Source organism: Sinohyriopsis cumingii, chromosome 14 (assembly GCF_028554795.1).
Source record: "Sinohyriopsis cumingii isolate HCF-2022 chromosome 14, ASM2855479v2, whole genome shotgun sequence".
NCBI lineage: Eukaryota > Metazoa > Mollusca > Bivalvia > Unionida > Unionidae > Sinohyriopsis > Sinohyriopsis cumingii.
In genome coordinates this window covers 14,122,679-14,150,409 of record NC_142974.1, presented here as the reverse complement: position 1 = coordinate 14,150,409, position 27,731 = coordinate 14,122,679, and the positions used below count along the sequence as shown (strand labels likewise).

General features: G+C 42.9%; 1 protein-coding gene across 1 annotated transcript in view; it reads right to left on the bottom strand.

Moving 5' to 3' along the window:
* Positions 1 to 23,826, bottom strand: part of LOC149783287 (uncharacterized) — a 121,794-nt gene extending 97,968 nt beyond the window's left edge. The window contains exon 1 of the mRNA XM_089931520.1: positions 23,695 to 23,826. The gene's annotated coding sequence lies outside the window, so the exon portion shown is untranslated. The remainder of the gene's footprint in view (positions 1 to 23,694) is intronic.
* Positions 23,827 to 27,731: the final 3,905 nt, after the last annotated feature.

Below are 27,731 nucleotides of genomic sequence, written 5' to 3'. Positions count from 1 at the left end.
GAGATGAAGAAGATAGATATAAAGGAGAATCATCCTCTTCTTCAGGTGTAGAAGAAACCTCACTGTGTTGAACAACAAAACCTTTTTTTCTCTCTTCCTTTTCTTTTTTCTTTTGTTCTCGTATTTCTCGCTGCCGTTCCTTCTTTTCTTCCAGCGATATTCGTCGAAGTTCTCGTTTCTTTTCTGCTTCTTTAAGCCTTTGTTCTCTTTCTTCTTCTTGTCGTTCATTGCGATTCCTATTATAATCCGTTATCCCCTGCGAATAAATTTTATAATCAATACTCTCACTGTCTATTTGATCATCACCTCGATTTATTTTATACAACCAATCAGTCCACATTTTTTTGCTTGTTATTTTTTTAGCATATTAGTAGTAAGGTGGGTCACCATAGCCTCAATGGGAATTATCATTACAGAGACCCCTGGGTCACTCTAGCCTCAATGGAAATTTAACATGGACAAAAATCGTGGGTCACTCTAGGCTCAAGGGGAATTTAACATGGGAAAAAGTCTTGGGTCACTCTAGCCTCAAGGGGAATTGAACATGGGATTTTTTTTTATATTTTTTTTTAAATTTAAATTTAAATTTAAATTTAAAAAAGGGGTAGGCAATTGAAAAGTCATTCTCTTTTCGAGAAATATGGCTGGCCCTGAAAAGGGCCTTTGGGTTTATGTTATTGTATCCATTAACATAAAGGGCACCGCATTGGTCTTCTTCTTGTCCTTAGGCTGCGTCTCACTGTAGGACCGTAAATCAGCACTCTTTTGAGGCATCCTTGTCTTTCTACGTAGATCCTACGTATCCACAGACTGGTGTTTGTCCTGTGGACAACGGTCCACTTGGATCGGACATACATGGGTATGTCCGTCCGGAACATCATGGAAGACACAAGCGTAGAAGATTGCACATCTGTCCACATCTTGAAGCGACGAGAACAGGTGAATCAATGCACTGAACTGCGCTTATTTATAGGTAGAGGTAGGATTGAAACGGATTGAGTTCATTCACCAATCCAAACACGCGTTACAAAATTCAGTCAGCCCGCATCCAATCCGAAGTGAGTAGTCTGTGACGTCAGTTGGTCTATATAGATTCGCTAGCGCTTGTGTGCAGTCAATCTATGCGACAGTGATTCAACATGACGGAAATTCAGAAAACGATCCATTGGGGTGCACCAACAGGGGAGACTGCCCAAGGGAACCCGGACTTACTTTCAGAAGAGGTGAATTGGGATTTTGTGGATTTTCTCTCCTCGCAAGAATTTGTTCCGGAACCTTCGTTACCTTCTTCATTACCGCAAGTGGAGAATTTTAGACAGAGACAGAAAGAAGAATTGGAGAAATTTATACAACGACAAAAGGAAGCGGAACAGGCTTTTCTCCTACAGCAACAGCAGCAAGAAGAAGAGGTAAGAAAAAAAACAACAGCAACAACAGCAAGAAGAAGTAGCAGCAAAGAAACAGGAGGGTGAAAATCAAACGGTCACGGTACTGTTGGACATTTTAGCGGAGTTAAGAAGTCTGAAACAAATGTATCAGACTTCTTTATTACGACCGAAGAGAATACGACCTTCCCGAGCTAAACACGTCAACCCTGTGACTAAGCCTACTGTACCACCCTTAGTGATTTCAACCCAATCATCATCATCAACATTACGCAGTCCAGAAGTAGGCCTTGGCCGTGGCAAAGGCTTAAGGCAGTTAAAGTTGATTGCTTAATCTCACCCCTACACCAAAATAAAAAGGCCCTTTTCAGGGCCACCCACATTTCTCGGAAAGAAATACAATTTCAATTTGCCAATAACTCAAAAAAAAAAAAAAAAAAAAGAAAAAAAAAAAAAAAAAAAAAAAAAACCCACCCATTTTACCCTTATAGTACGTGTCTGTGTATGAGTGCGTGAGTGTATCTTCTTATTTTAAAATCACAACTCAAAGACACTTATCTTGTATCATTAATTTATTATTTTATCCATTGTTACAATGCAATTCACAATTCACAACAGAACACTTTAATTAAAAGTTCATTGACTTCTTCTGTTTCCTTGTTTAGTCTCTCTGTTTTTTTAATTTTTTCACCGTCACACTCTTTTCCTCTTCTTCCTCCTCCTCGCTTTCTTCCCTTCTTCTTTTTTTCTCCTGTTTCTTTTTCTTCACCTGTCTTCTTTCTTCCTCAGAAGAATCCCTCTCTTCCTCTGAAGAATCCCTCTCTTCCTCTGAAGAATCCCTCTCTTCTTCTGAAGAATTCCTCTTTTCTTCTGATTCCTCTTGTTTCTTTTTTGGGCAATCTGGAGACCAATGTCCTTTTTCTTTACAATAATAACAGGTATCTTTACTTATGTCTTTTTTAGCCCCTGTTTTCTTTCTTTTTTGACGGTCTGGACACTCCGAAGACCAATGCCCTTTCTTCTGACAGATATAGCAAGTATCTTGACTTTTATCTCGAAAGGAAGGAGAGTAGTCCGTCGGCTGGTCTGAAGATAATTTTCTAATGACCCCTCGCAAAGCTCTGACGAAACGTTCGATTTGGTTAGTCTCTTCCATCGTTGTGCTCGGCTTGAGAGTGAAATGAATAGTGAAAGGACAAGACACACCCCATTTTATATACGCTGGTCTGCCATGACTATAAATTAGTCGATGGTGTTTAAACTTGAGTCATTTGACGTTTTGCACTCAAGATGAAACGATCCTATTCATTCGAGAAGAAAGAAGAAGAAGAAGAAAGTAAGAGGCAGAAACGTGATCTATCGCCTCGAACCAGGGCTGAAATCTTGACACAAATTCATGCCAGTGATTTTGAAGAGGACATGAGTGAACCAGAATCCGAACCCTCTAAACCAAGTTCACCACCCTTAGTCAACCCTGAAAAGTACTATTCCATTCGAGAGACGGAAAAGCGCTCCTCTAGAAAATTTAGAACCACGGCTTACACCTACACAGTGAAGTTTAAAGATTTCAAGTCCGACGTACCATTGGAGAAAGCAGAAGGGTTTATCACCGAGATGTGGGATTCTTTGCTCACCGCACTCAAGCGACAATGTCAACCCAAAGAAGACGATCGCTTGACACTATCCATAGATCACGACGGTTTGAAATCCCCTGTTTGGATCGAGTTTATCAGACCCGCAGAACTAACCCCTTCCAAAGTCATGGACAAGATTCAACACGTACAACAATCTAATGACCAGTTTGACATCACCGATGGTAAAGCCACACTGAAAATGGCCCACGTCTCTCCTCCTCAAGGGACAGGACGCAAAAAGATGTTATTGGTGGACGACCTTCGCAACACCAAAACAAGTCTCGTCCGAATCAACAACCCTCAAGACCAGATGTGTTTAGCTCGAGCCATCGTGGTGGGACGAACCTATGCCAACAAGAACGACACGACAGAATGGAAAAGAGCCTGGAAAACTATTCGACAATCGGACCGAGCCAAACAACGAAACGAAGCAGAACTCCTGTTGCAACAAGCTGGTCTGTCCAAAGATACACCCTGTGGCATTCCTGAGATGCAGAAATTGCAAGATGCCCTAGCTCCACGCTACACCTTGGAAGTGCACCCTCAAGAAATGCGCGGACCTCTGTTGTTTCGAGGTCAAGATTTTAAGGACGGAAAATACATTCATGTTTATTATCACGATGACCATTTCGATACCATTACCACTATCACCGGATTCCTGGGATATGTTTATTATTGTGAGAAATGTGATTATGGTTATAACAATCGAGAGCAACACAAGCATTGTGGATGGAAATGCCCAGGATGTTTGGCCTCTCCACCCTGTCTGAGCGAAGAACCAGTGCCTTGTTCGACTTGTCTGCGCACGTTTGTCAGCCCTACCTGTTACCAACAACATTTGAAAACACAAGGTTCACAGAAGAAATGTGCTTGTCAACTCCTGAGATTGTGCCTTACCTGTGGACAAGGCATATTTACCAATAATGCCAAGGCACACGTATGTCGAGGAAAGAAAAAATGTCACATTTGTCACCACATCGTGGACTTGGAACACCAATGCTACGTGCAAAAATACCAACCCCCACCAGAGAAAGGCGATGGTCACAAGAAGAGAGGCAATTTCATCTTTTTCGATTTCGAATGCATGCAAGAGATCGGCATTCACATTCCTAATTTCTGCGTGGCTCATCGAGCGTGCGAGAAGTGCATTCAAGAACCTATCTTCAGTCATTGCCCTCACTGCAGCAAAATTCCCGGAGGGCGTGAAAAAATCTTTCGAGGACCGAACACATTAGCCGATTTTGCCCAATGGGTCTTAGATCCCATCGACAAGACGTGGAGCCAAGAGGACATCGAACGTTACGGAGATTGTCATCTTCATGCCACAGTGATGGCTCACAATTTCTCCGGATACGATGGACAGTTTCTTTTGAGATACTATACGAAACATGGCACCGAACGTCCTAAAGTGACTTTGAACGGAGCCAAAATCATTTTCATGCAAGTGGGACAAGTACAGTTTAAAGATTCGATGAGCTATTTGGCCATGCCTTTGAGCCGAATGCCTAAAACGTTTGGAATGACAGAAATGGCTAAAGGGTACTTTCCTCACTTTTTCAATACGGAAGCCAATCAACACGTCGTTCTACCCCATTTGCCCGAGGCTCACTATTACGACCCCGACAACATGCGTACCGAACAATGAGAAGCTTTCTACGCTTGGTACCAGGCTCACGCCTCTGACCCTTTCGACTTTCAGGAAGAAATGCTAAAGTATTGTCGTTCCGACGTGGACATTTTACGGCGTTGCTGTGGAAAATTTCGAGAACTGTTCATGGAACACGGAGGGGTCGATCCTTTGAAAGAAACTTGCACCATTGCCAAAGCGTGTTCCTTAGTGTATCGACAACGATTCATGCCTGAAAATACCGTGGCTGTCATCAGTCCTCAAACGACCCACTATGTCAAACGTCAATACTCGGTCAAAACCCTACGTTGGTTACATTACTTGTGCGACAAGGAAGATAAATGGATTCAGCATGACCGCAATGAAGGGGGTGAAAAGACCATCGGAACGTATTCGGTAGATGGCTGGGACTTAGAAAACCCCAAAATCGTGTACGAGTTTAACGGTTGCTTATTTCACGGATGTCCCGTCTGTTACCCTGACCGTGGCACTAAAAATCAGTTTTTGCAACGAACCATGGAAGACCTGTACCAGGACACTTGTCAGCGGCGCCTAAAGTTGGAACAGGAAGGATACCAAGTGGTGGAAATGTGGGAACACGAGTACGATCACCGTATGAAAACCGATCCCGAGTTTAAACGCCTCGTGGAAAGTTACCAGTTCATGGACCCGCTGAACCCGAGGGATAGTTTGTAAGGAGGAAGGACCAGTGCCACCTGTTTGCTGTACCAAGCCGACGAAGAGAAAGGAGAAGAAATCAAATACTTGGACGTGTGTTCGCTGTATCCCTACGTGTGCCAATATTGTCGCTTTCCTGTAGGGCACCCACAATTGTTCACGGAACACATCGACCTGAAAAACATTCGACAATACGAAGGCTTGATCAAGTGTAAAGTTTTGCCTCCCACGAACCTATACCATCCCGTCTTACCTCACCATTGTCAAGGCAAACTGATGTTTCCCTTGTGTCGTTCTTGTGCCAAAACGTGCAACCAAGACCAACCTTGTCAGCACACCCAGGAAGAACGTGCCTTGACAGGAACGTGGGTCAGCGTAGAATTGTTCAAAGCTCTGGACATGGGATACGAACTATTAGAAGTGTACGAAATTTGCCACTTTCCCAAGACACAACAATACCACAAGGGTGACCCTACTCAGAAAGGCATTTTCGCCGACTACGTGGATGCCTTTTTGAAACTGAAACAAGAAGCCAGCGGCTATCCTTCCTGGTGTCACACTCCCGAAGACCAAATACAATTCAAAGAGAAATACTATGAACAAGAAGGCATCTCTTTAGACCACATCGAGAAAAACGAAGGCAGGCGATCGTTTGCCAAAGTGATGTTAAATTGCTTGTGGGGTAAAATGGCACAACGCTCGTGTTTACCCAAGACGGAATATTTGACAGAACCTTCCCGCTACTTCCAGATGATTCACGACAAAACCAAATACATGAAACACGTGGACGTCGTTCGAGAGGATTTGATCTTGGTCAATTACGAAGAAGATCTGGACTTTGTACAAGACGACCCTTTTGGAAATGTCATCATTGCGGCTTACGTGACAGCCCATGCTCGCTTAAAATTGTACGAAGCTTTAGGACTGTTAGGGGAACGCGCCCTGTACTTTGACACGGACAGTTGCATTTACATCCATCACCCGATTCAACATCACCCTGACATCGAAGGAGACCGTTTAGGAGCCTGGACAGACGAGCATCCCGACGACAAGATTCTAAGTCTCGTCAGTGGCGGTCCCAAAAATTACGGCTACGAATACCGTGACAAACAAGGAGAAGTGCACACGACGTGCAAAGTGAAAGGACTGACTCTGAATCATCGTACCAGTCGAGTGGTCAACTTTGGGGTATTGAAAAAAGCCTTGCAATCCGGAGAGGATGGAAACTTTAAAGTGACCACCTATCAACCGAACAAGATTGTACGTTTACCCACTCATCACATCGTCAGTCGGCCCTTGGAAAAAGTCTATCAAATTGTGTACCAGAAGCGAGTGCGACTTCCCAATCATTTCACCTTACCGTATGGACACGTCGGTATTGGTCTGTATATAAAAAGGAACCCTAGGCAAGATCGATAGTTCATTGTGACTACCAAGACCAAGCGAACAAGATGAATACTTTGAAAGAGACATCGTTCCAGTTTGGGGATTGTAAAAAAGTTGTATCTTCCTCTAGTGTGACTAATATTGGATGGATAAGACCCAGGCATTGCGACGGAAAATGTCCGGAAGGAAACTGCGATTGTCCATGTGGTTTCCATTGTAATTGCGTAACGGAGTTTGCAGATGAGTGCGATTGTGAGCCTTGCGATGGGTACGATGCTGTACGCTGTGACCTTAGCGATGCCGTAAAGCATCATGGGAACTTTAGTGTCGCTACCCCTATCATGGAAAAGGATGCTGTGCGTGTCAAACCTGTGGGATGAGAAAGTGATGCCGCTCGTCCTCTGAGCAAACTCCTGCCCATGTCACTCAACCCTCATCGAAACGAACCTGTGAAAGACGAATATTCGTTCCCTGTGCGTTTGTCGGAATATTGCGACATTGAAAATCGTCTTCAATCGTTCAAAGGAAAATGGCCTAAGTATCTGGGAGGACAGACCCCCGAAGAATTAGCCAGAGCCGGATTTTTCTACTTGGGCGAAGGAGATAAAGTCAAGTGCTTCGGTTGCGGTGTGTCACTTCACCACTGGGAACCGCAAGATTCGGCCTACGTAGAACATGCTCGATGGTCACCGAATTGTCATTACTTACCCTTAGTGGGACCGAGACATTGAAGTAACTTACCATAATCTGTTCATGGATACTTTACACGAGAACATTCGTGCTTTGCCTGTGGAGTTGAGAGAACGCATTTACCGAGAGCTGGTGAAAATACAAGTGAAACGTAAAGAACAATTGCATCCGTTACGTCACCGGTGTTTGAACCACTGGTACCTTCAGGCTATACAAGGACTGATTGAGTTGAAAGTGTTCCATTGGACAGACATTGATCAACGACCCCCTGGTTTTAAAAAGGAATGGTTTGGTATGGACGATTCTATCTACTACATTGTAAATGTACTGCATCGAATTCCAGAGGAAGAGTTAACGAATTACCAACATCTTGTACGCAATGTCAACTTGGTGAAAGAGGAAACTTCTGAACGAATTGTAACGTGTAAATTAGTAACTAAAAGATTTAGATTCGACAATGAATTGAAACTATGTCTGTGCAAACAGTACATTTCTTGTGTCAGACCAAAGAGGATTTAGTATGACCTATTCATGGATACTTTGCTAGAGAACATTCGTGCTTTGCCTGTGGAGTTGAGAGAACGCATTTACCGAGAACTGATCAAAATACAAGTGAAACGCAAACGCAAAGTGATTCAACCGTTTTTAAATTATGTTCTGTTCCAAAGTACAAGAAGACTGATTATGAGTGGATATTACATTAGGCACAAAGTTAAACGAGGCTATTGGCCACCACCCAACGATTCCAAAAACAGTGTATATACTTATGGATACTTTACAAGAGAACATTTTGGGCTTGCCTGAGGAGTTGAGAGAAAGGATTTACCGAGAGCTGGTCAAAATACAAGTCAAACGTAAAGAACAATTGCATCCGTTACGTCACCAGATCTTTAACCACTGGTACCTGAATGGTATAAGAGGACTGATTCGTCAGAAATTTTTTCAGTGGTCAGACCTTGTTGAACACTTTAAGTTTGGGGATGATGATGGACTAGACGTTCGTAATTTTGGTTACTTCGAGATTCACTTACTGCAACGTATTGAGGAAGACGAGTTAAAGGATTACCAACATTTGTTACGTGGAATCTGCTTAGAAAAAGACGAAACATCTAGACAAACTCTGACGTTCCAGTTACAGTATGTAACATTTAAATTCCCTACTGGAGAACGAAGATGTCTGGTTAGAAATTACCTTTATTGCTTCCGAAACAAAGACACTAATAAAATCAAGTTGCCATGCCACGGATTATGTCACATATTATTGAACAGATTCCGTGGAAGGAACTCAATGACCATATTCAAACCGTGGATCATTACCATCGATTATTACAAGAACTGTATCCATTCAATTTGGGACAAGTGGTGTGTGTCTTAGTGACTTGTTTTCTGGGATTTCGTTTACCAGCCGATTCTTTGTGGACTCTTTACGATCAGTACTTACCACCTCAATAGCCTTAAATGGTCACGAAAAACTCCTTTTGCTCAAAGCCTTGCGTTTTCATCTGGATACTTCTCGACCTCAACAGGGAAAAAAGATTCGTCAACTTTTAGCTACCCAAGACGTGTATGACGATGTGTGTGTAGCTTGTGACTTACATCCCCATTGGACAGATGTCCGTGCCTGGAAAGAATGGGGTTTTGAGGCTTGGACCCAAGAAGTGGCCCAGTATGCACGAGAGTTGTTCAAAGAAAAAAGTTACTTTTCAACCAGTGTTAGTGACGGTGCCAGAAGAACCCGTCACCCAGGACGGGACTGTCGTGGACAGGCCTGAAAGCTATTTCGGGAGGACACTTGTGTGACCTTACCCCCTACTACAGAACTGGTTAGAACATTACCCAAAACATGTTGTTGTACAGACACTTGTGTTTATTCCACGTTCATGGTTATCATGTGCCTTTTATTCTTGTACTTAAGCCTTTGGCTTTTATGTATTTTTGTCTTTCGTATTCATGTTTGAAAAAAAAATTCAATAAACGTGTTCTGAAAAAGTATATAAACTCTTGTCTTGTTTGTTTTTCGTGTCACAAGTGACATTTCTCACACAATGGCTACCTCTGCTGTCTCTGCTCCCTCTTCCTTTACTGTCAAAGTCATCGACGAACACTTAGATCGTGCCAGTTGGGAGGCTTTGTATCTTCGCCATCCCTTTAACATGCTCATTGCTGGACCTAGCGGTTCAGGCAAAACCGAATTCGTCAAACGTTTGATCGAACATAAACATCATTTGATCGATCGGCCACCTCAGCGGATCGTGTGGTGTTACAAAGAGTGGCAATCGGCGTACAACCTCTTGCGAGAAAGTCAAGGCGATTCCATCGTGTTTGCGGAAGGCATTCCTAAAGAAGACGACGGCATCGTCTCTGACTCCCGTCAAACCCATTTGGTCATTTTCGACGACATCTTAGGAGAAGACGAAGAAGAAATTAAATTGTGGTTCACGCGCAAAGGGCATCACCGTAATGCCAGTGTCGTTTACATCACCCAAAATTTGTTTCAACAAAGTAAAGCCCATCGCACCATCAGTCTCAATGCGCATTACGTGGTCTTGTTTAAAAGCCCTCGAGATAAATCGCAAGTGCAAGTCTTAGCCAAACAGTTAGGAACGCCTTGGCTGACTCAGGTGTACGACGATGCCACTCAAACGCCACACGCCTATTTACTCGTCGATTTGAAACCTACGACTCCCGAGGATTTGCGATTTCGTACCCACTTGTTTCACCACTGGGGCCAAGACGGAGGGCCTGTCCTGTACACGTCTCCGTCCTCGACTTCATTTCACTCCCCATAAAAAAAATCTATAAAAACCTCAGACCCTTTTTCGTCTGTCTCACACAACGTCAACATGACGTCCCTTCAGTCGCATCTTCCCGTCAAATTGATTCGTGCCTTGTATGGCATCAGTCGAGAAAAAAATCCACAAACACGAGCTCGTGTCTTAGAAGCTAGTCTCAAAGAAGTCTTACGATGGTTCACGGTGACGGCACGTCAATTACTCCAAGGAATCATTCAGATTCCTCATCAAACCAAACGCTTTTTCGATCGAAACAAGGTCGCTTTGGTCCAACTGGCCGATCTCCGCATCGACACTCAAACCAAACAACAAATCATTTTGAAACCTGGAGGGAGCGGTACTCTAGGAGGGGTCATCATTAGCTCTCTCTTAAGATGGGATCCAAATGCCCCCAAAGTTATCCCCAAGAAAAAAGTCCAACGAAGCCCCAAGAAGAAAAAGAAAAAGACCAGGTCCCCAAGGAGAACTTCTCCAGTGGCAGGACCCTCCTCTGACCAGACACCACCACCCCGGAAAAAGAAAAGAAGCCCCCAGAAAAAGAAACAGAAAAAAAGTCCCCAGAAAAAGAAAAGTCCACAGAAGAAAACTAGTCGCAAGAGAGGCACTTCGGCCAGGACGCAACCTTACACTCGCAAACCACGACCTGCCACAGCGGTGACTGCGTCTCCGGCAGCCTCACGTTTATCCACTTCTCCGTTAATGACACCCAGAACTGAAGAGTACTTGGAGACGTTGATCACACCAAGAACTTCTCCGTTGATGACCCCAAAAGAACTTCCCCAGTGGCAGGACCCTCCAATTTAGTGACAGTGGCTGCTGCTCACAAAGTACCTTCGCCCAAAATCAAAGTCCAAGAAAGATCGGGCATGTTACAAAGTTTACTGGATTTGTCCAAGCAAGAACTGGCTCGATTTAGTCCGTTACGTACCCCTGCACGACGTGTCATGCCTGTCCTCAAACTGATACGACTTAAAGACAATCAGTGGCGACGCGTTCCAGTATAAAAAAGGCCTGTGACCAAGTAGGGTATCAGTGGTTTTTTTTGGTGCTCCTGAGGACTCAAAGATGTCACCCTCCAGAAAACCCCAAGGAAAGAAAAGGAAAGGACTACCACCACCTTTAGCCAAACATGGGGACCTGTTATCTGTCCTGTCCAAAGCTTCTCCACCCCTACGAAAAAAACTCATACAAACGGCCTCCAAAGAGGTCATCGACACCGTGTGCGAATGTTGTTTGAACGTTTTGAAAGGCACGATTCCTTTGTCCAAACACCAGAAACAATGCTTAGGCAAACATCGTCACGTTCTTCGCCAAATGGTTCAAAAGAAAATTCCCATTCGTCAAAAAAAGATGTTAGTGCAACGTGGAGGTATTTTACCTCTATTGTTAGGCCCCATACTGAAAGGAGTCTTGGGAACCATGTTGGGAGGACTGGTGGGAGAAAGATAAAAAGGCCCTCGGAAGTCCCAAGATCTCAGAATCGACCGCTGCCAACCCCATGGAAGGACGAAAACTAGCTTTAGTGCCTTACAAACGATGGATCGAATACCATCGGTGGCAAGAACAACGCACCCCGCATTTACCTCCCAATCCCAATTTGAGCGAGATGTCCCAGTTACAACACGAATTGCAGTCCTGGATGGATCGCCAAGATTTGTCCGAAACAGAAAAATCGCAAAACGACTGCAACTCTTTCACCAGAAAGCTTTAGACGAAACAGCTCTACCCACTCTGAAAGATTTTAAGACCTTGATGAAAAGTCCAGCACCATCACCAGTACCATTACCAGTACCAGTACCACCAGTACCAGTGGCCAAGACAGAAAAAGGATCGATCGACCACCTCAACGGATCGTGTGGTGTTACAAAGAGTGGCAATCGGCGTACAGCCTCTTGCGAGAAAGTCAAGGCGATTCCATCGTGTTTGTGGAAGGCATTCCTAAAGAAGACAACGGCATCGTCTCTGACTCCCGTCAAACCCATTTGGTCATTTTCGATGACATGTTAGGAGAAGACAAAGAAGAAATTAAACTGTGGTTCACACGTAAAGGGCATCACCGTAATGCCAGTGTCGTTTACATCACCCAAAATTTGTTTCAGCAAAGTAAAGCCCATCGCACCATCAGTCTCAATGCGCATTACGTGGTCTTGTTTAAAAGCCCTCGAGATAAATCGCAAGTGCAAGTCTTAGCCAAACAGTTAGGAACGCCTTGGCTGACTCAGGTGTACGACGATGCCACTCAAACGCCACACGCCTATTTACTCGTCGATTTGAAACCTACGACTCCCGAGGATTTGCGATTTCGTACCCACTTGTTTCACCACTGGGGCCAAGACGGAGGGCCTGTCCTGTACACGTCTCCGTCCTCGACTTCATTTCACTCCACATTAAAAAATCTATAAAAACCTCAGACCTTTTTCGTCTGTCTCACACACAGTGTGAACATGACGTCCCTTCAGTCGCATCTTCCCGTCAAATTGATTCGTGCCTTGTATGGCATCAGTCGAGAAAAAAATCCACAAATACGAGCTCGTGTCTTAGAAGCTAGTCTCAAAGAAGTCTTACGATGGTTCAAGGTGACGGCACGTCAAATACTCCAAGGAATCATTCAGATTCCTCATCAAACCAAACGCTTTTTCGATCGAAACAAGGTCGCTTTGGTCCAACTGGCCGATCCCCGCATCGACACTCAAACCAAAAAACAAATCATTTTGAAACCTGGAGGGAGCGGTACTCTAGGAGGGGTCATCATTCGCTCACTCTTAAGATGGGATCCTAATGCCCCCAAAGTTATCCCCAAGAAAAAAGTCCAACGAAGCCCCAAGAAGAAAAAGAAAAAGACCAGGTCCCCAAGAAGTACTTCTCCAGTGACAGGACCCTCCTCTGACCGGACACCACCCCGGAAAAAGAAAAGAAGCCCCCAGAAAAAGAAACAGAAAAAAGTCCCCAGAAAAAGAAAAGTCCACAGAAGAAAACTAGTCGCAAGAGAGGCACTTCGGCCTGGACGCAACTTTACACTCGCAAACCACGACCTGCCACGGCAGTGACACGGTCACCGGCAGCCTCACGTTCATCCACTTCTCCATTAATGACACCAAGAACTGAAGAGTACTTGGAGACGTTGATCACACCAAGAACATCTCCGTTGATGACCCCAAAAAGAACTTCCCCAGTGGCAGGACCCTCCAATTTAGCGGCAGTGGCTGCTGCTCACAAAGTACCTTCTCCCAAAATCAAAGTCCATGAAAGATCGGGCATGTTACAAAGTTTACTGGATTTGTCCAAGCAAGAACTGGCTCGATTTAGTCCGTTGCGTACCCCTGCACGACGTGTCATGCCTGTCCTCAAACTGATACGACGTAAAGACAATCAGTGGCGACGCGTTCCAGTATAAAAAGGTGTGTGACCAAGTCGGGGGTATCAGTGTTTTTTTTGGTGCTCCTGAAGACTCAAAGATGTCACCCTCCAGAAAACCCAAAGGAAAGAAAAGAAAAGGACTACCACCACGTTTAGTCAAACATGGGGACATGTTATCTGTCCTGTCCAAAGCTTCTTCACCTCTACGAAAAAAACTCATTCAATCGGCCTCCAAAGAGGTCATCGATACCGTGTGCGAATGTTGTTTGAACGTCTTGAAAGGCACGATCCCTTTGTCCAAACACCAGAAACAATGCTTAAGCAAACATCGTCACGTTCTTCGCCAAATGGTTCGAAAGAAAATTCCCATTCGTCAAAAGAAGAAGATGTTAGTGCAACGTGGAGGCATTTTGCCCCTCTTGTTAGGCCCCATACTGAAAGGAGTCTTGGGAACCATGTTGGGAGGACTGGTGGGAGCAAGATAAAAAGGCCCTCGGAAGTCCCATGATCTCAGAATCGACCCTTGACAACCCCATGGAAGGACGAAAACTAGCTTTAGTGCATTACAAACGATGGATGGAATACCATTGGTGGCAAGAACAACGCATCCCGCATTTACCTCCCAATCCCAATTTGAGCGAGATGTCCCAGTTACAACACGAATTGCAATCCTTGATGGATCGCCAAGATTTGTCCGAAACAGAAAAATCGCAAAAGTACGGTCAACTTCTACAACGACTGCAACTCTTTCACCAGAAAGCTTTAGACGAAACAGCTCTACCCACTCTGAAAGATTTTAAGACCTTGATGAAAAGTCCAGCACCATCACCATCACCAGTACCAGTACCACCAGTACCAGTGACCAAGACAGAAAAAGGAGAAGAAGAAGAAGAAGGGTTTCAAACTCCACCAGAAAAAGTACGCAAGTTAACAACACCACCTACCTCCAGAATTGGATGGATTAAAAAGATGATGGCCACCCCTTCTTCATCACAAGAGAAAAAGAAAGTGAAGACAGAAGTGAAGACAGAAGTGAAACAAGAACCGATATCCCCCGCTCAGACATCCTCCTCTTCAACACCTATTGCCGGTCGCACACGCAAAGCATTGCAATCCAAGAAAGTACCCCAAGAGAAAAAGAGTAGCATCCTCCAAGAGTGGGTGTCTTATTAACACACAAACACAAAAAAATGGAAAAAGTCTTAGCCAGCATTTACTACGATCCCTCTCATCCTGCAGGTTACGCAGGAGTTCAAAAATTGTATCGTGCTGCCAAAACTCGATTGAAAAGTCTCCGTTTACCTCAAGTGCAACGATGGTTACAAGAACATTCTACCTACACTTTACACAAACCCATTCGACGCAATTTTGCCAGAAGTCGCACCCGAGTGGAAGGCATCGATCATCAATGGCAAGCCGATTTAGTCGATGTCTCTCATTTGGCCAGCTACAATCGTGGCTACAAATATTTGTTTTGTGTCATCGACGTCTTTTCCAAATTTGCCTGGGTCGTGCCCTTGACTTCCAAATCGAGCAGCGAGTTAGTGCGAGCCCTGCAACGGGTGTTGAAACAAAGCGGTCGTCACCCTCCTCGATGGCAAACGGACAAAGGCACCGAATTTCTGAACCAAGCTTTCCAAAAAGAATTAAAGAAACGTGACATTCATTTTTTTACCACCGAGAATCCCGAAACCAAAGCCAGCATCGTGGAACGTTTTCAACGCACTTTGAAAGAACGCATGTGGAAATATTTTACGCATCACCACACTCTGAAGTACATCGACATCTTACCGCACCTGGTGCAAGCGTACAACCAATCTTACCATCGAAGCATCGGACGTGCCCCGCAAGACGTGACTCCCGAGAACGAAGTGTTGGTGTTTGAGCGCCTGTTCGGTACCTCCCCGACGAGGGCTGTCCCCAAGAAAAGTGGAGAGTTGGCCGTAGGAGATTGGGTGCGCATTGGCAAAACCAAACGCACTTTCTTCAAAGGTTACTTAACTAACTGGACGACCGAACTGTTTCGTGTCACTGGACGAGTGCATGGCCGTCATCCTGCCGTCTATAAATTGGAAGACATGAACGGAGAAGTGCTCAAAGGAACGTTTTATTTGCCGGAGTTACAACGTGTCACCAAAAAAGAAGACGACGTGTACGACATCGAAAGCATTCTCGAACGCAGAACCCGTAAAGTGGGCAAACGACGTGTCAAAGAAATCAAAGTACGTTGGAAAGGATATCCACCCAGTTTTGATTCTTAGATCGACGCTTCGCAAGTCATCGACTCTAAAAAGAAGTGACCATCATGACCTTTCACACAGACGCAGCTACGTCGACCACTCCTCCTTCACCCAGTTCTTCTGTGCAAGATTTACAAAAACAACCCTTGTGGGTGTGGTGCGGAGAACGTGTGCCTAAAACGCAAATCGTCTTTTTCTGCCAAATCTTCGTGGTGTATTGTGTCATCGGGGTAGCCATTGCCAATTTGAGTTTGCAACAAGGAGACAAACAATTGTGGACCATTTTATTGAGCAGTTGCATCGGTTACCTGCTTCCCAATCCCTCCCTGAAATTCTCCTCGAACGGGAACCACGGGAACCTTGTGTCCAGTGCCAGTGTCAGTCACCAATCCATCAACAACAACCAGAACCCCATTTTGGGCGGAGACACGCCTCTGACGTCCAGTAACCCCTCGGACAGCCACAGAACTCTGGAATTATGAGTCACCAAAACCAATTTTACTTAACCTTACCCAGTGACAGTTCCATGGAGGTATTTCCCCACAACACGTTGTGCTGTTACACGGCCAAATTACCTCAGGCCATCCCCTTAGATCACGAAACCCATTGGGAAGTGGCTTTAGTAGAAATCATTCACCCGACCCAAGTCCTCAATGTCCTTCCCAATCAAAATTTTTTTGATGTGGAAGTTCATGACGAACAATTGCAACAGTGGATGGATAGCAATGTCAAATATAACAAGAAAACCCGTACACAAAATCAAAAGTACACCACCTATCACTTGTTCATTCCCCCAGGCTATTATTTTAGTGGTCAACATTTGGTCAGCACTATAGCCACCAGGTTTAATGGCGTGTTTCTGAAAGCTTTGGAGCATGTCAACAAAAGTGTCACCATGGTGTACCACAAAGCAGCTCGTCGCTTCTCGATGAAATTTGAACGAAGTAAAATCATGTCCATTTTATTTTGTCCTGAATTGTATGACATGTTGGGCGGAGACATGAACATGAGAATGGCCATGATGAAGAAAAACGAATTACCCATCGTTCACGACAACGAGTCTTTTAGCAAGTTATTTCGTACCCCAGTAGAACTGAATCAAGGACTGAATTTGATGTTCGTGTATTCCGATGTGGTGGAGTACAACGTGGTGGGACACACCTCTGTACCGTTACTGCGTGTCATTCCTTTCAAAGTGGATTCTGCCACGAACGCTGACGAGGAAGGTGGAAACACTTACCACGTTCACCGCGAATTTGTCCATCCTCACTATTTGCCTGTCAGTAAGTCGTATTTGGACACGGTCAACATTACTATAAAAGGAGATTTGGGACAAAATATTCCATTCACCAAAGGAAAAGTCACGGTGAAACTCCATTTTCGAAAACGGTTCTCTCACGATTCGTAAGTCATGTATCCAGTGTACCGAGGGGTTGCTCGACAGGGAGGACACGGTTTAGGAGATATGTTAAAATCGGCCTTTCGTTCGGTGGCCCCGGTGTTGAAACCGATGGTGACACGCGGATTGCACGCCTTGAAAGATGCGACACTAACGCAAGGCAAAGAATTTCTCCAAAAGGTCTTCATCGACAAACAAAACCCTAAAGAAGCCTTCATGAGGGCAGGCAAAAATGTCTTGTTGCAAACGGGCAAAGACATTTTAGGCCGACGAGACACACCTATAAATGCCCTGCACGCTACCGAGTCAGGCATTCAGCAAGGACAAGGCAGAAAGAGACGACGATGAAAACACCCTTTCACCAGACTTCAAGCTAGAAAAGGCCAAGAAAAGAAGAACCGTTCGAGACTTAGACGTTTTCGATTATTGAGAAAGAACAAAAAAAAAGGATGCACCGAGAGTCTTGCGCTTGTTCCAAGTCGGAACTGGATCTGTTTGCCATGCCACCTACCATGATGACCATGCAAGAATCCCAGTGGGTGGAATTTCACCCCGTCTCCTCTTTGACGGATTCCGCTCCCATCGAGTTTGAAATCAAAGGACAGCCCGAAGATTACATCGATCTGAATAGCAGTTACTTGTACCTGAAAGTCAAAATTCTAGATAAGACTGGAGGTGCTATAGACGATGAAGCAGTAGCTCCCGTCAACAATTTCATGCATTCCTTGTTCAGTGGAGTGGACTTGTACTTGAATAACAAACTGGTCAGTAGCAGCATGGATACTTACCCTTATCGTGCCTACCTGGAAAATCTCTTGACGTACGGAATAGATGCCAAGAACACTCATCTCAATGCCTGTAGTATGGGAAGCTGACGAACCTACCAAGTTTGAAATATTGGAAACTGATGAAAAGAAAGACAACAATGATGGATTTCTAGAACGAAGAAAGAGAATCACGGGAGTCGACACAAGTTTAGAACTGATGGATCGTTTGCATTTGGACATGTGGTTGCAAGAAAAGTATTTGCTGAACGGGGTGGATGTCCGCCTGAGACTGAATCGTAGCAGTACCGCTTTCCATTTATTGGCTGATAGTGACGGTTACAAAACCAAAATCCAAGAAGCCAGACTCTACGTACGCCGTGTGGAAGTGTTACCTAAAGTGGGAAACGACATCAGTCAGACGTTGAGCAGAACGACCGCCAAGTATCCCATACGACGCGTGGAAGTGAAAACCGTCACCATTCCCAAGGGACAGCGATCCATGATCGAAGATTATCTGTTCCAAGGACAGCTACCCAAACGTTTGATCGTTGGTATCGTCGAAAATACAGCCTTCAACGGAGCTGTCGAAAAAAATCCTTTCTACTTTCAACACTTTGGCGTGTCCAAAATCGAAGTCAGTCGCGATGGCAAAACCTTGTGTACCCGACCGTTTGAACCTGACTTTACCAAGAAGAATTACTTGAGATCGTACTTGTCCCTGTACGAAGCCACCGGACAGTTAGGAACCAATACCAGTCACGGTATTACGTACGAGGATTATGCAGGAGGCTACGCTTTGTTGGCTTTTGATTTCACTCCAGACCAAGGCAGCGACGAGGGACATTTCCACCCTAGAAAATCCGGCCAGATTCGTGTGGAAATTCAGTTTAAAGACCGAGACCCTGATGAAACGGTGAACGTCATCCTGTATGCAGACTTCGATAATACCATAGAAATCAACAGTTTGAGAGAAGTCATTCTAGATTACTAGAAGCCATGGAAGACTGTTATCCCTCTTTACCTAGTGGAGAAACTTTGGACATGAAATGTGAGAAAACTGTGGAAGAAGAAGTGATCATGATGAAGTCGAGATGGCCAGAACAAGAAGCCCATTTAGTCTCCTGTTTTGCCAAACACTTGGTCGAAAAAATGACGGAATTGATCAAGAAAAATTGCTATGGATGTCAAAACGATCAACCCAGTCAAATTCAACACGATAAATGCCTGATGTTGAGTCAAGAAGAAAAATTGGATGAGTATCTGGACGAAGCTTGGAGTCTCATCTCGAACAAAGACGTGTTGCATCAGTGGTATAAAGACTTGCGTGAACATTCTTGTCCACGATTAACCACTCAACAGATCCATCGTATCGAAGCTCTCCTGAATCAGAGTGAGGAAACAGAACGAATAACCGTTTATTCGTCAGACATTTTCAAGCAAAAAGTCAGGATCGAATTGACGACTTATTATTACCTGTGAAGAAGAAAAAAGCACACACAAAACATGTATACCTGGGAACTTTATTACCTTTTGAACCACAGTTCGTATACGGCTTCTTGGAATCCTGTCGTCTGTGCTAAAGATGAACTCCCTCATCGCAAACCTAAAGACCATCAAGCTTATGTGATCAACACGGACGACAGTCATCTCCCAGGAACCCACTGGGTAGCCGTCTACTTTCCTCAAGAAGGATGTGTGGAATATTTCGATTCGTACGGATTGCCCCCTTTGGAAGACGATATCATTGACTTTATGAGAAGAAATGCTCAGACTACCCGATTCAATAACGTGAAATTAAAAGGCACAGATTCCTTGGTGTGTGGACAGTACTGTGTGTATTTTCTGCATTATCGCAGCCTGGGCTATTTCTTAGAACATTTAGTGACTCATTTTGATCCTCGTTCTTCTGCTAGAAACGATGTGAAAGTAGATCGATGGTTTTGTGACCATTATGCTTATCTTTTGTCTCAAGCTAGGAAACGTAGTGTCCATCAATGGCCTAATGATTTCCAACAGTGGAAATCACAATTTCATTCACAACGTTCTCAGCCCTGTTTAAAGTAGATTGTCAATTGAGAAAAAAATGTTTGTGATTTGAAAAAATTGTTTGATGTTATATTGTTGGATTATTGTTAAAAATGTTAGAGTTGTTGTTTAGTGTTAAGTGATTTTTGAATAAAAAATGTTGTGTTTTGAAAAAAAATGCCTTTGTCTTTTGTTTAGCTATAAGAATGTTGGATTGATGCTCTTTGATTTCTTACTATCCCTCTCATGACACTCACTGAACGTTGCGGCTCGAAAACCGTGTGAGGGATGTTTTCCTTCACGTCCGCGCTTTGACTTTAAGAACCGGGGTTGTTTCCAGTCTAACCATCCATTGTCGACTCATCCTCCTAAGAAGATGTGCTCCAAACTAGCTAAGCTCAACGAAGCCTACGTGAATTTGCATAGGGTCAGACACAGTCTGATACCGAAGCCAGAAGAAATAGAGAATGTGAGAATGTTAAAAGTCACTGAAGACCTGATAGAAGAGCTCTTCAGAGAAGAAATGAACAGGGAAAAAGAAGAATGGACAGAGAAGTACAGACTTCAGGGACAGCAGCAACAGCAGCAACAACAACAACAGCAGCAGCAGCAACCTGAAGCTGACAGAGGCTTTGTCGATTGTCGTATCGGCACCAAAGAGTTCTTCTTCTCTTTCCGAAGAAGCAGACCTATCGCCAGAAAGTCTATCCTCAGAGGACATCGCATTCTTAGAAACTAAAAAAGATTGCCATAGCAAACAAAAAAACAGCCCTTTTCAGGGCTACCCCAATACTCTAGAAAAGAAATAACTATCCATTTGCCAATGTGTGTAGGTAGAGTAGTGTGAAAATAAACACTCACTCTTTCTTAAAAAATGTGAAGGTATGTGTTTGTGAGTTTGTGTGTTTGTGTTTGTAAGCGCTCACGTAAGTTGGTGTGGATAGTAGATTAAAATCATGTTTTTTTTGGTGTTTGAGGTGTACATTTGGGGTTAGATTGCTTTGTGTATGTAAATAGTCTATTGAAGTGATTTATAAAAAATTTTAAAATAGTGATGGGTAGCATTAAAAAAGTGAGTGAGTGTTTCTTTTAGGTCCGCGCATTGTTTTTTGGTCATGATCTAGGTAAGATTAATTTTATGTTTTTAGGGGGATGTTTTCCTTCACGTCCGCGCTTTCACTATAAATTGAAACTCGTTCGGCAGTCTAACTACCCTTGTTGATTGATCAACACCAAAAATGAATAGCAGACTAAGCAAACTTCTTGAACTCCAGATACATCTGGAATATGTCAGGCGCCTATTAAATGAACTGGCCGCGGAGGCTATAGTAGAAGAGGAAAGAATAAAGAAGGAAGAGGAGGAGAGAAGACAGAGGGAAGAGGAGGAAAAGAAAATAGGAGAGAGGATGTCGTACAATATTCCCGAGACAGAGGATTGGGGTGCTGAAGCGAATCATCCTCCCTCTGCGCTCCCCAGAAGAAAGGTGAAAGGAGACTGGGGAAGAAGATGCGTGTGTGGCGCCAGGCCAGGAAGGTGCCATCATTAGATAGGTGCATCTGGAGTTCAAAAAACAGCCCTTTTAAGGGCTACCCAATACTCAAGAAAAGAAATAACGATCAATTTGCCAATGTGTGTAGGTAGAGTAGTGTGAATATAAACACTAACTCTTTATTAATAGTGCGAGTGTTTGTGTTTGTGTTTGTAACTGCTCAAGTAAAGTTTGTGTGAATAGTAGTTTCTTTATTGTTTCTTAGCGTATGTGGAGAGTATAGTTTGGGTTTTATTATATGAAATGAGAAAAGTGGGGATGTTTTCCTTCACGTCCGCGCGTTGTTTGGTCATGATCTAGGTAAGATCAATTTTATGTTTTAGGGGGATGTTTTCCTTCACGTACGCGCTTTAAGTATAAGAACCCACAAAGTTTGATGTTGGAACCATTCTAAGGAATAACTGAGACAAAATGATTCAAGTATCAGTTCTATTTAATCTATTGAGAGACATCTATTTCTGGATAATGGATGTAGAATATGTTTTAGGAAGAATAGAAGAGGAATGGAGGCATGGAGATATGAAAGACTTTGTAACGAGTCAAGTTCAAGGCCTAAAGACAGTAAGAGATATCATAGCAGGGATGATTGAAGAAGAAGTCAATAAGTCAAGAGGCTTCATTAACCCACCTTACTTCAGAGTGGGAAGTTTGAAGGAAGCACTGGATAATGTCATCAAAGTCCGGTGCTTCCTAGAAAAAATATTGTACTGGACAGAGTGGAGAAATGTAAAATGGGGATTGGAAAAGGTGAAGAAAGGGGAAGATCTGATGAGAAAAGTAATGGAGGAAGAAGTAGAGAAGATTAAAGAGAAATGGAGGGAAGAAAGAAAAGATGTGGAAAACAAAAAGAAACAGGCAGAGTTTGAGAGGTTGAATCAGAATTGGATAAAAGTTCAGGAAAAGTTTAGAGCTCTAGGTCATCCTGATTGGATGCCAGAAAAGGAGAAAAAGAAGACAGGAATAGTGACAAAAGTGAGAAGATGGTTGAAGAAGTGGAAGTGTTAGAAAAAAACCAAAGGCCCTTTTCAGGGCCAGCCATATTTCTCGAAAAGAGAATGACTTTTCAATTGCCTACCCCTTTTTTAAATTTAAATTTAAATTTAAAAAAATTTAAAAAAAAAATCCCATTGTTCAATTCCCCTTGAGGCTAGAGTGACCCAAGACTTTTTCCATGTTTAAATTCCCCTTGAGCCTAGAGTGACCCACGATTTTTCTCCATGTTAAATTTCCATTGAGGCTAGAGTGACCCAGGGGTCTCTGTAATGATAATTCCCATTGAGGCTAGGGTGACCCACCTTACTACTCATATTCGGATTTTAAAATATCACCTCTGGAATTAAATCTTTCGACAGCAAACTCACTAAATTTGGCCATACCCTGGTGGGTTTTTGTTTTATAAGTTTGAATTTCTTTTAGACCCGCTTCAGTAAATTTCTCCCTAAAATCAACTCCCTTTTTCTTCTTTTTGGGTTCTCCAACAGCACCTTCAAGTTGAGGCTGAACCACAGCCATTTTTTCAGCAGTTTCTTTTAATACTTGAATAAGACTTTCTTGTTTCTCACCTGGTTCCTTTTTAGGTCCCCTAATAGCAGTTAAAACATCTCCAGTAACCGCGGTAATAGGTTTAAACATCTGTTCCGTTTCCGCTGCGTACTCAACTTGTGCTTCCTGCCGCGATTGCACATTTTTTTTGAAATCCTCTTTAACGGGGATATATTTTTTAAGTGCTTCTTCTCGTTCTCTAGCTAGTCAAGCTGTGTAGGATTCCGAGTGTACCATTATTTGGTATAGTAATTTTTAATTCATAGCAGCAGGGGAGGGCGACGACAACAAATTGGTTCATTTTTTTTAATCGAAGCGCCATTAATAGGTTTTTCAACCAGAAACCGTATTTAGACTAACTCAGGAGGACCTCCTGGAGGTTTCTCCCTCCAAGGGTTCCTCTTGAAACGTAGTCGACTTATTATTTGCGGTTGAAAACCCTTTTTTTGGAGGGTTTATTTCGACATTTGGAGCCTTATAAATTTTGTAGGATTCGCTCCCCCCCCCCCGCTGCTAAGTGTATGTGTGCATATAGCTTGTCTATAGTTTACAATTTTTGAACACATCAGATGGTGGTATTGTATAATACACGTTGTTAAGAGTAATTATGGAGGTGTCTTACCTGTTTTGTTAGGTGCACGTGACAACTGGGTGCTGAACACCTGGCAGACTGGATTTTTATAGACACTGGGTCGTCTATGTAGTGACACAACCAAGACAACAACAGGAGAAAGACATATACAGAATACGTTGCTTCGAGGAAATCATATTGAAAGTATGTTACACTTTTCCGAAATGAAACAACCGACCTCATCAATGAAACTGCAATCTAATCTGTCTGAAGTACAGATAACACAAATAGGTTAACGCACTTGGGCTTTGCTTGTATCGAAAAAAGTGGGGAATGCTAGAGAGACAAAAACGATGGACTTTTCTATAATGTAGCAGCACACACACTGACCCCCACACCTACCCATCCATAATCCAGCCACACACACACACACGCACACACAACAATGGAAGTAATATGCGATTGTATTATGACGACACGACATTTTGGTTACGTTAGCAAATCAGGAAATACTTGCGAATCAGTGTTGGAATTTTAAGCATATGGTGATATTTCAGCAAAACATGAACTAAATACAGAAACCAAAGCAGAATATGAATGGCTTTCACAAACTTTGACACAGAATATTAACCCTGATGACGCCATCGCCAACATCCCTACTCTAAACTCAGTAAAATATGTTTTGTATGTGAATATTGGACTTATTTTGAGCCTATTGTAACCATAATTCGTCTGAAATTTATATTTAAAGTACCCTTCTATATGCTTGATACCTCGCAAGACAGAAAAACATGAAATCACACACACACACACACACACACACACACACACACACACACACATATATATATATAGAGAGAGAGAGAGAGAGAGAGAGAGAGAGAGAGAGAGAGAATTTAATGAAATATAATCTTTTACTGCTTCCCGCTAATGAGGCCTTATTTGAAGTTTTCTTCCACCACACAAAAGCATTTAACTTAACCCAATAGAAAACTGTGGAGTTCACCTTTACCACACAAATTACAACTCCAGCTTCAGTGAAGTTCGAGAACACCTTGCGCAGGAGGTTCTAATTTAGACAGGTTTTTAACTGCATATCATCATTTGCAATTCGGTTCAAATAAATTGTCTACTTAAAAAAAAGAGTCCATACAAGTAGACAGGATGTAAGTTTAAAATAAATAAGCACCACATGGTAACGATAGGTTCAATGATGAGAAATATGTATAACTAAGAAAATTATAATAAGCAGTAAATAAGCTATAACTGGTACGAATTTTACTTCATGATGTATGCATCAATGGGCAGAAGGGGTATTTGGATTTTCCATGACAGATATTGATATAGATGTATGCAGCAATGGGCAGAAGGGGTATTTGAATTTTCCATGACAGATATTGATATAGATGTATGCAGCAATGGGCAGAAGGGGTATTTGAATTTTCCATGACAGATATTGATATAGATGTATGCAGCAATGGGCAGAAAGGGTATTTGGATTTTCCATGACAGATATTGATATAGATGTATGCAGCAATGGGCAGAAGGGGTATTTGGATTTTCCATGACAGATATTGATATAGATGTACAGGGATGTCACGTGGTCAAAAACAGAAAATGAATCGATCTGTTATACGTTTCTGTGAGTTGTATTTTTATTTAAACGGAGAGAGAGAGAGAGAGAGAGAGAGAGAGAGAGGTTAACTATTGTTGACAAATATAATCATTAACTAGATAAAGATCTCTGTGTGGCGCAAGTAGTCTGCGTAAAAAAGAGAGGACATTGTGTCTTCGAATTGTGAAAATAATACTAGATAAATCGAATTGTTCACAATACCTAGATGATCTAATGTGAATGTAATCTAAGTCGTCCGCCATTTGCAATTTAACACCCCTTACTGCTAACTACAAAAGATACAAATAAATGTTTGAATAATGAGATAAACCCTTTAGCTTACTTCAAGTTACTAGTGTATTTTATTTTTCACAGTTTGATTATCGTTAGGATCAATGATCGTTGTCTTTAGTTTTTTTTTTTTTGGTTGTTGTTGTTGTATTTTATGGGTGGAAATATATCATTTTAAGGTATCATTGGCAGCAAAGAGGGTTTGTACAAAAATAGTTGTCATTGCATAGCATCCGATTATCTATCAGATTTCTGTGTATGCTATCTCTATCCAATATACAACCGTATTTTCTGAAAAGCCTACCTATATACTTTCCCATAACACAATAGTACAAGCTCCGGTGGTCTAGTGGTTAGAGTCCGCCTCGGAAGCGGGAGGTGGTGGATTCGAACCCTGGCCGAGTCATACCAACAACTTATAAAAATTGTACTAACAGCTGCCTCGGTAGGCACTCAGCAGTAAGAGATTAGTGTTTGGACTGGTCGGCTTGGTATCAGGATAACGTGACTGGGTGGAACATCATGCTTCATGTCTGCGGCATAATGCCCCACTGCTAGAAGACATCACTATAAACTGCCACACTGCAGACATCGTAGCCATATGACTGAAATTTTTTTAAAGCTACTTTAAAAATCTTAATCACAAGCAGCAGAGGGGACTAATCCCACAAAATATTTTGCTTAACAGAGCCCCCCATCGAGGACATTTTAGATAGAGACCTTATTTTCACAAAATAAACCCTCCATTCAGAAAAACAACACAGAATGAGCTTTCTCTGCTGACTTGGAAGAGTTATTTGTGAAAATATTTACGCTACAACTATTTCTTGTACAATGGTCTATGCTGCGAAAACTTCTCGGGGGTGTTTAGCCCCCTCTGCTGCTCTGTAAAAGTCCTGGCAGACTTTGCTTGTCTAGTTAAAAATTGTATCTAACCCAACTCGATACCGTGTTCGAGGGTGATGTAAGTTTATCGTTTCAAATCCATGTGGTTTCGCCTGAGCACGACTAAAGAAATGTTTAAACTTATTTATGTCCATGTCGCCGCTGCACCAAGTCTGATGTATATTTCGTAACGTGTGTGCGTCAACGCCGCTAAATAGTGCAAGAATGTTACAGTTGTCCCTGATCACTTTTGGGATTTGTGTATATCGCTGGGTTACATAAATTACATCAGTGTTTTTATGTCTGCCGCGTGAAAATATCCTTGCGGGGTTTGATTGCTTGTCCAACATCACATCATCGTACACGACTAAATTGTTAATTCTCCCATCAATATCATCAATACTTGGTGCTTCATCGATGTCAGTGATAAATTCAATAACATCATCGCCGTCGTTTAGCGACTTTACGCTTTCATTAAAATCTTTTAACATGCTGTAGCATCGCTGATCGTCCACAGATGGACCTATCAGATACAACTTATCCCACGCCATCCACTTCATTATTAAATTAAGTAACAACTGCGTCTTACCCGACCCACATGGGCCTATAATAATCATTCGAATTGAGTTTGGTAGCGCTGAGTTATGTTTGATTGGCTCTCGTCGTTTTGTAGCAGAAAAGTAAGTAATCTCCATTAGATATGTTATAAAATAATATGGATTTATATTGTGTGAAATGTAGAGCACGTACCCCAACTGCAGACATAACAACCACTACAACAAAAAATAATCGATCTGCGCTTACAGGCAGGTGTGAACGATGCGGTACAGCGAAGTTCAAATTTATTCCGTCAGGTGGAGCGCCAAAGTCAGCGCCGAAACCAAAGTCAGCTCTAAAATCAAAGTCAGCTCCAAAATCAAAGTCAAGTAAAATAAAAGCGAGGCGGTGATATCGCAGCCAAGTTAGGAAAATTACCAGGAACTCAGTGGGCTAAATACCCAGGAGAAAAACATCTTCCAGGATATAATTACTGTGGTCCTGGAACCAGACTTGATATTAGACTTTGAATGCCCAAGATCAGCCCAATCCAGGTGAGTATCCGATAAATGCTATCGATAGTGCATGCCATGTCCATCATGTAGCTTACCGAAGCAAGGATTTACAACAGCGCCATCTCGCGGATGTGAAATTAATTTACGCGTTAAATGTCATCACTGATAAATCTTTCAAGGAGAGGTTAGCATCCTGGTTAATAAAATCCGCAATGAAAGGTAAATTAGCGCTAGGTGCTGGTATA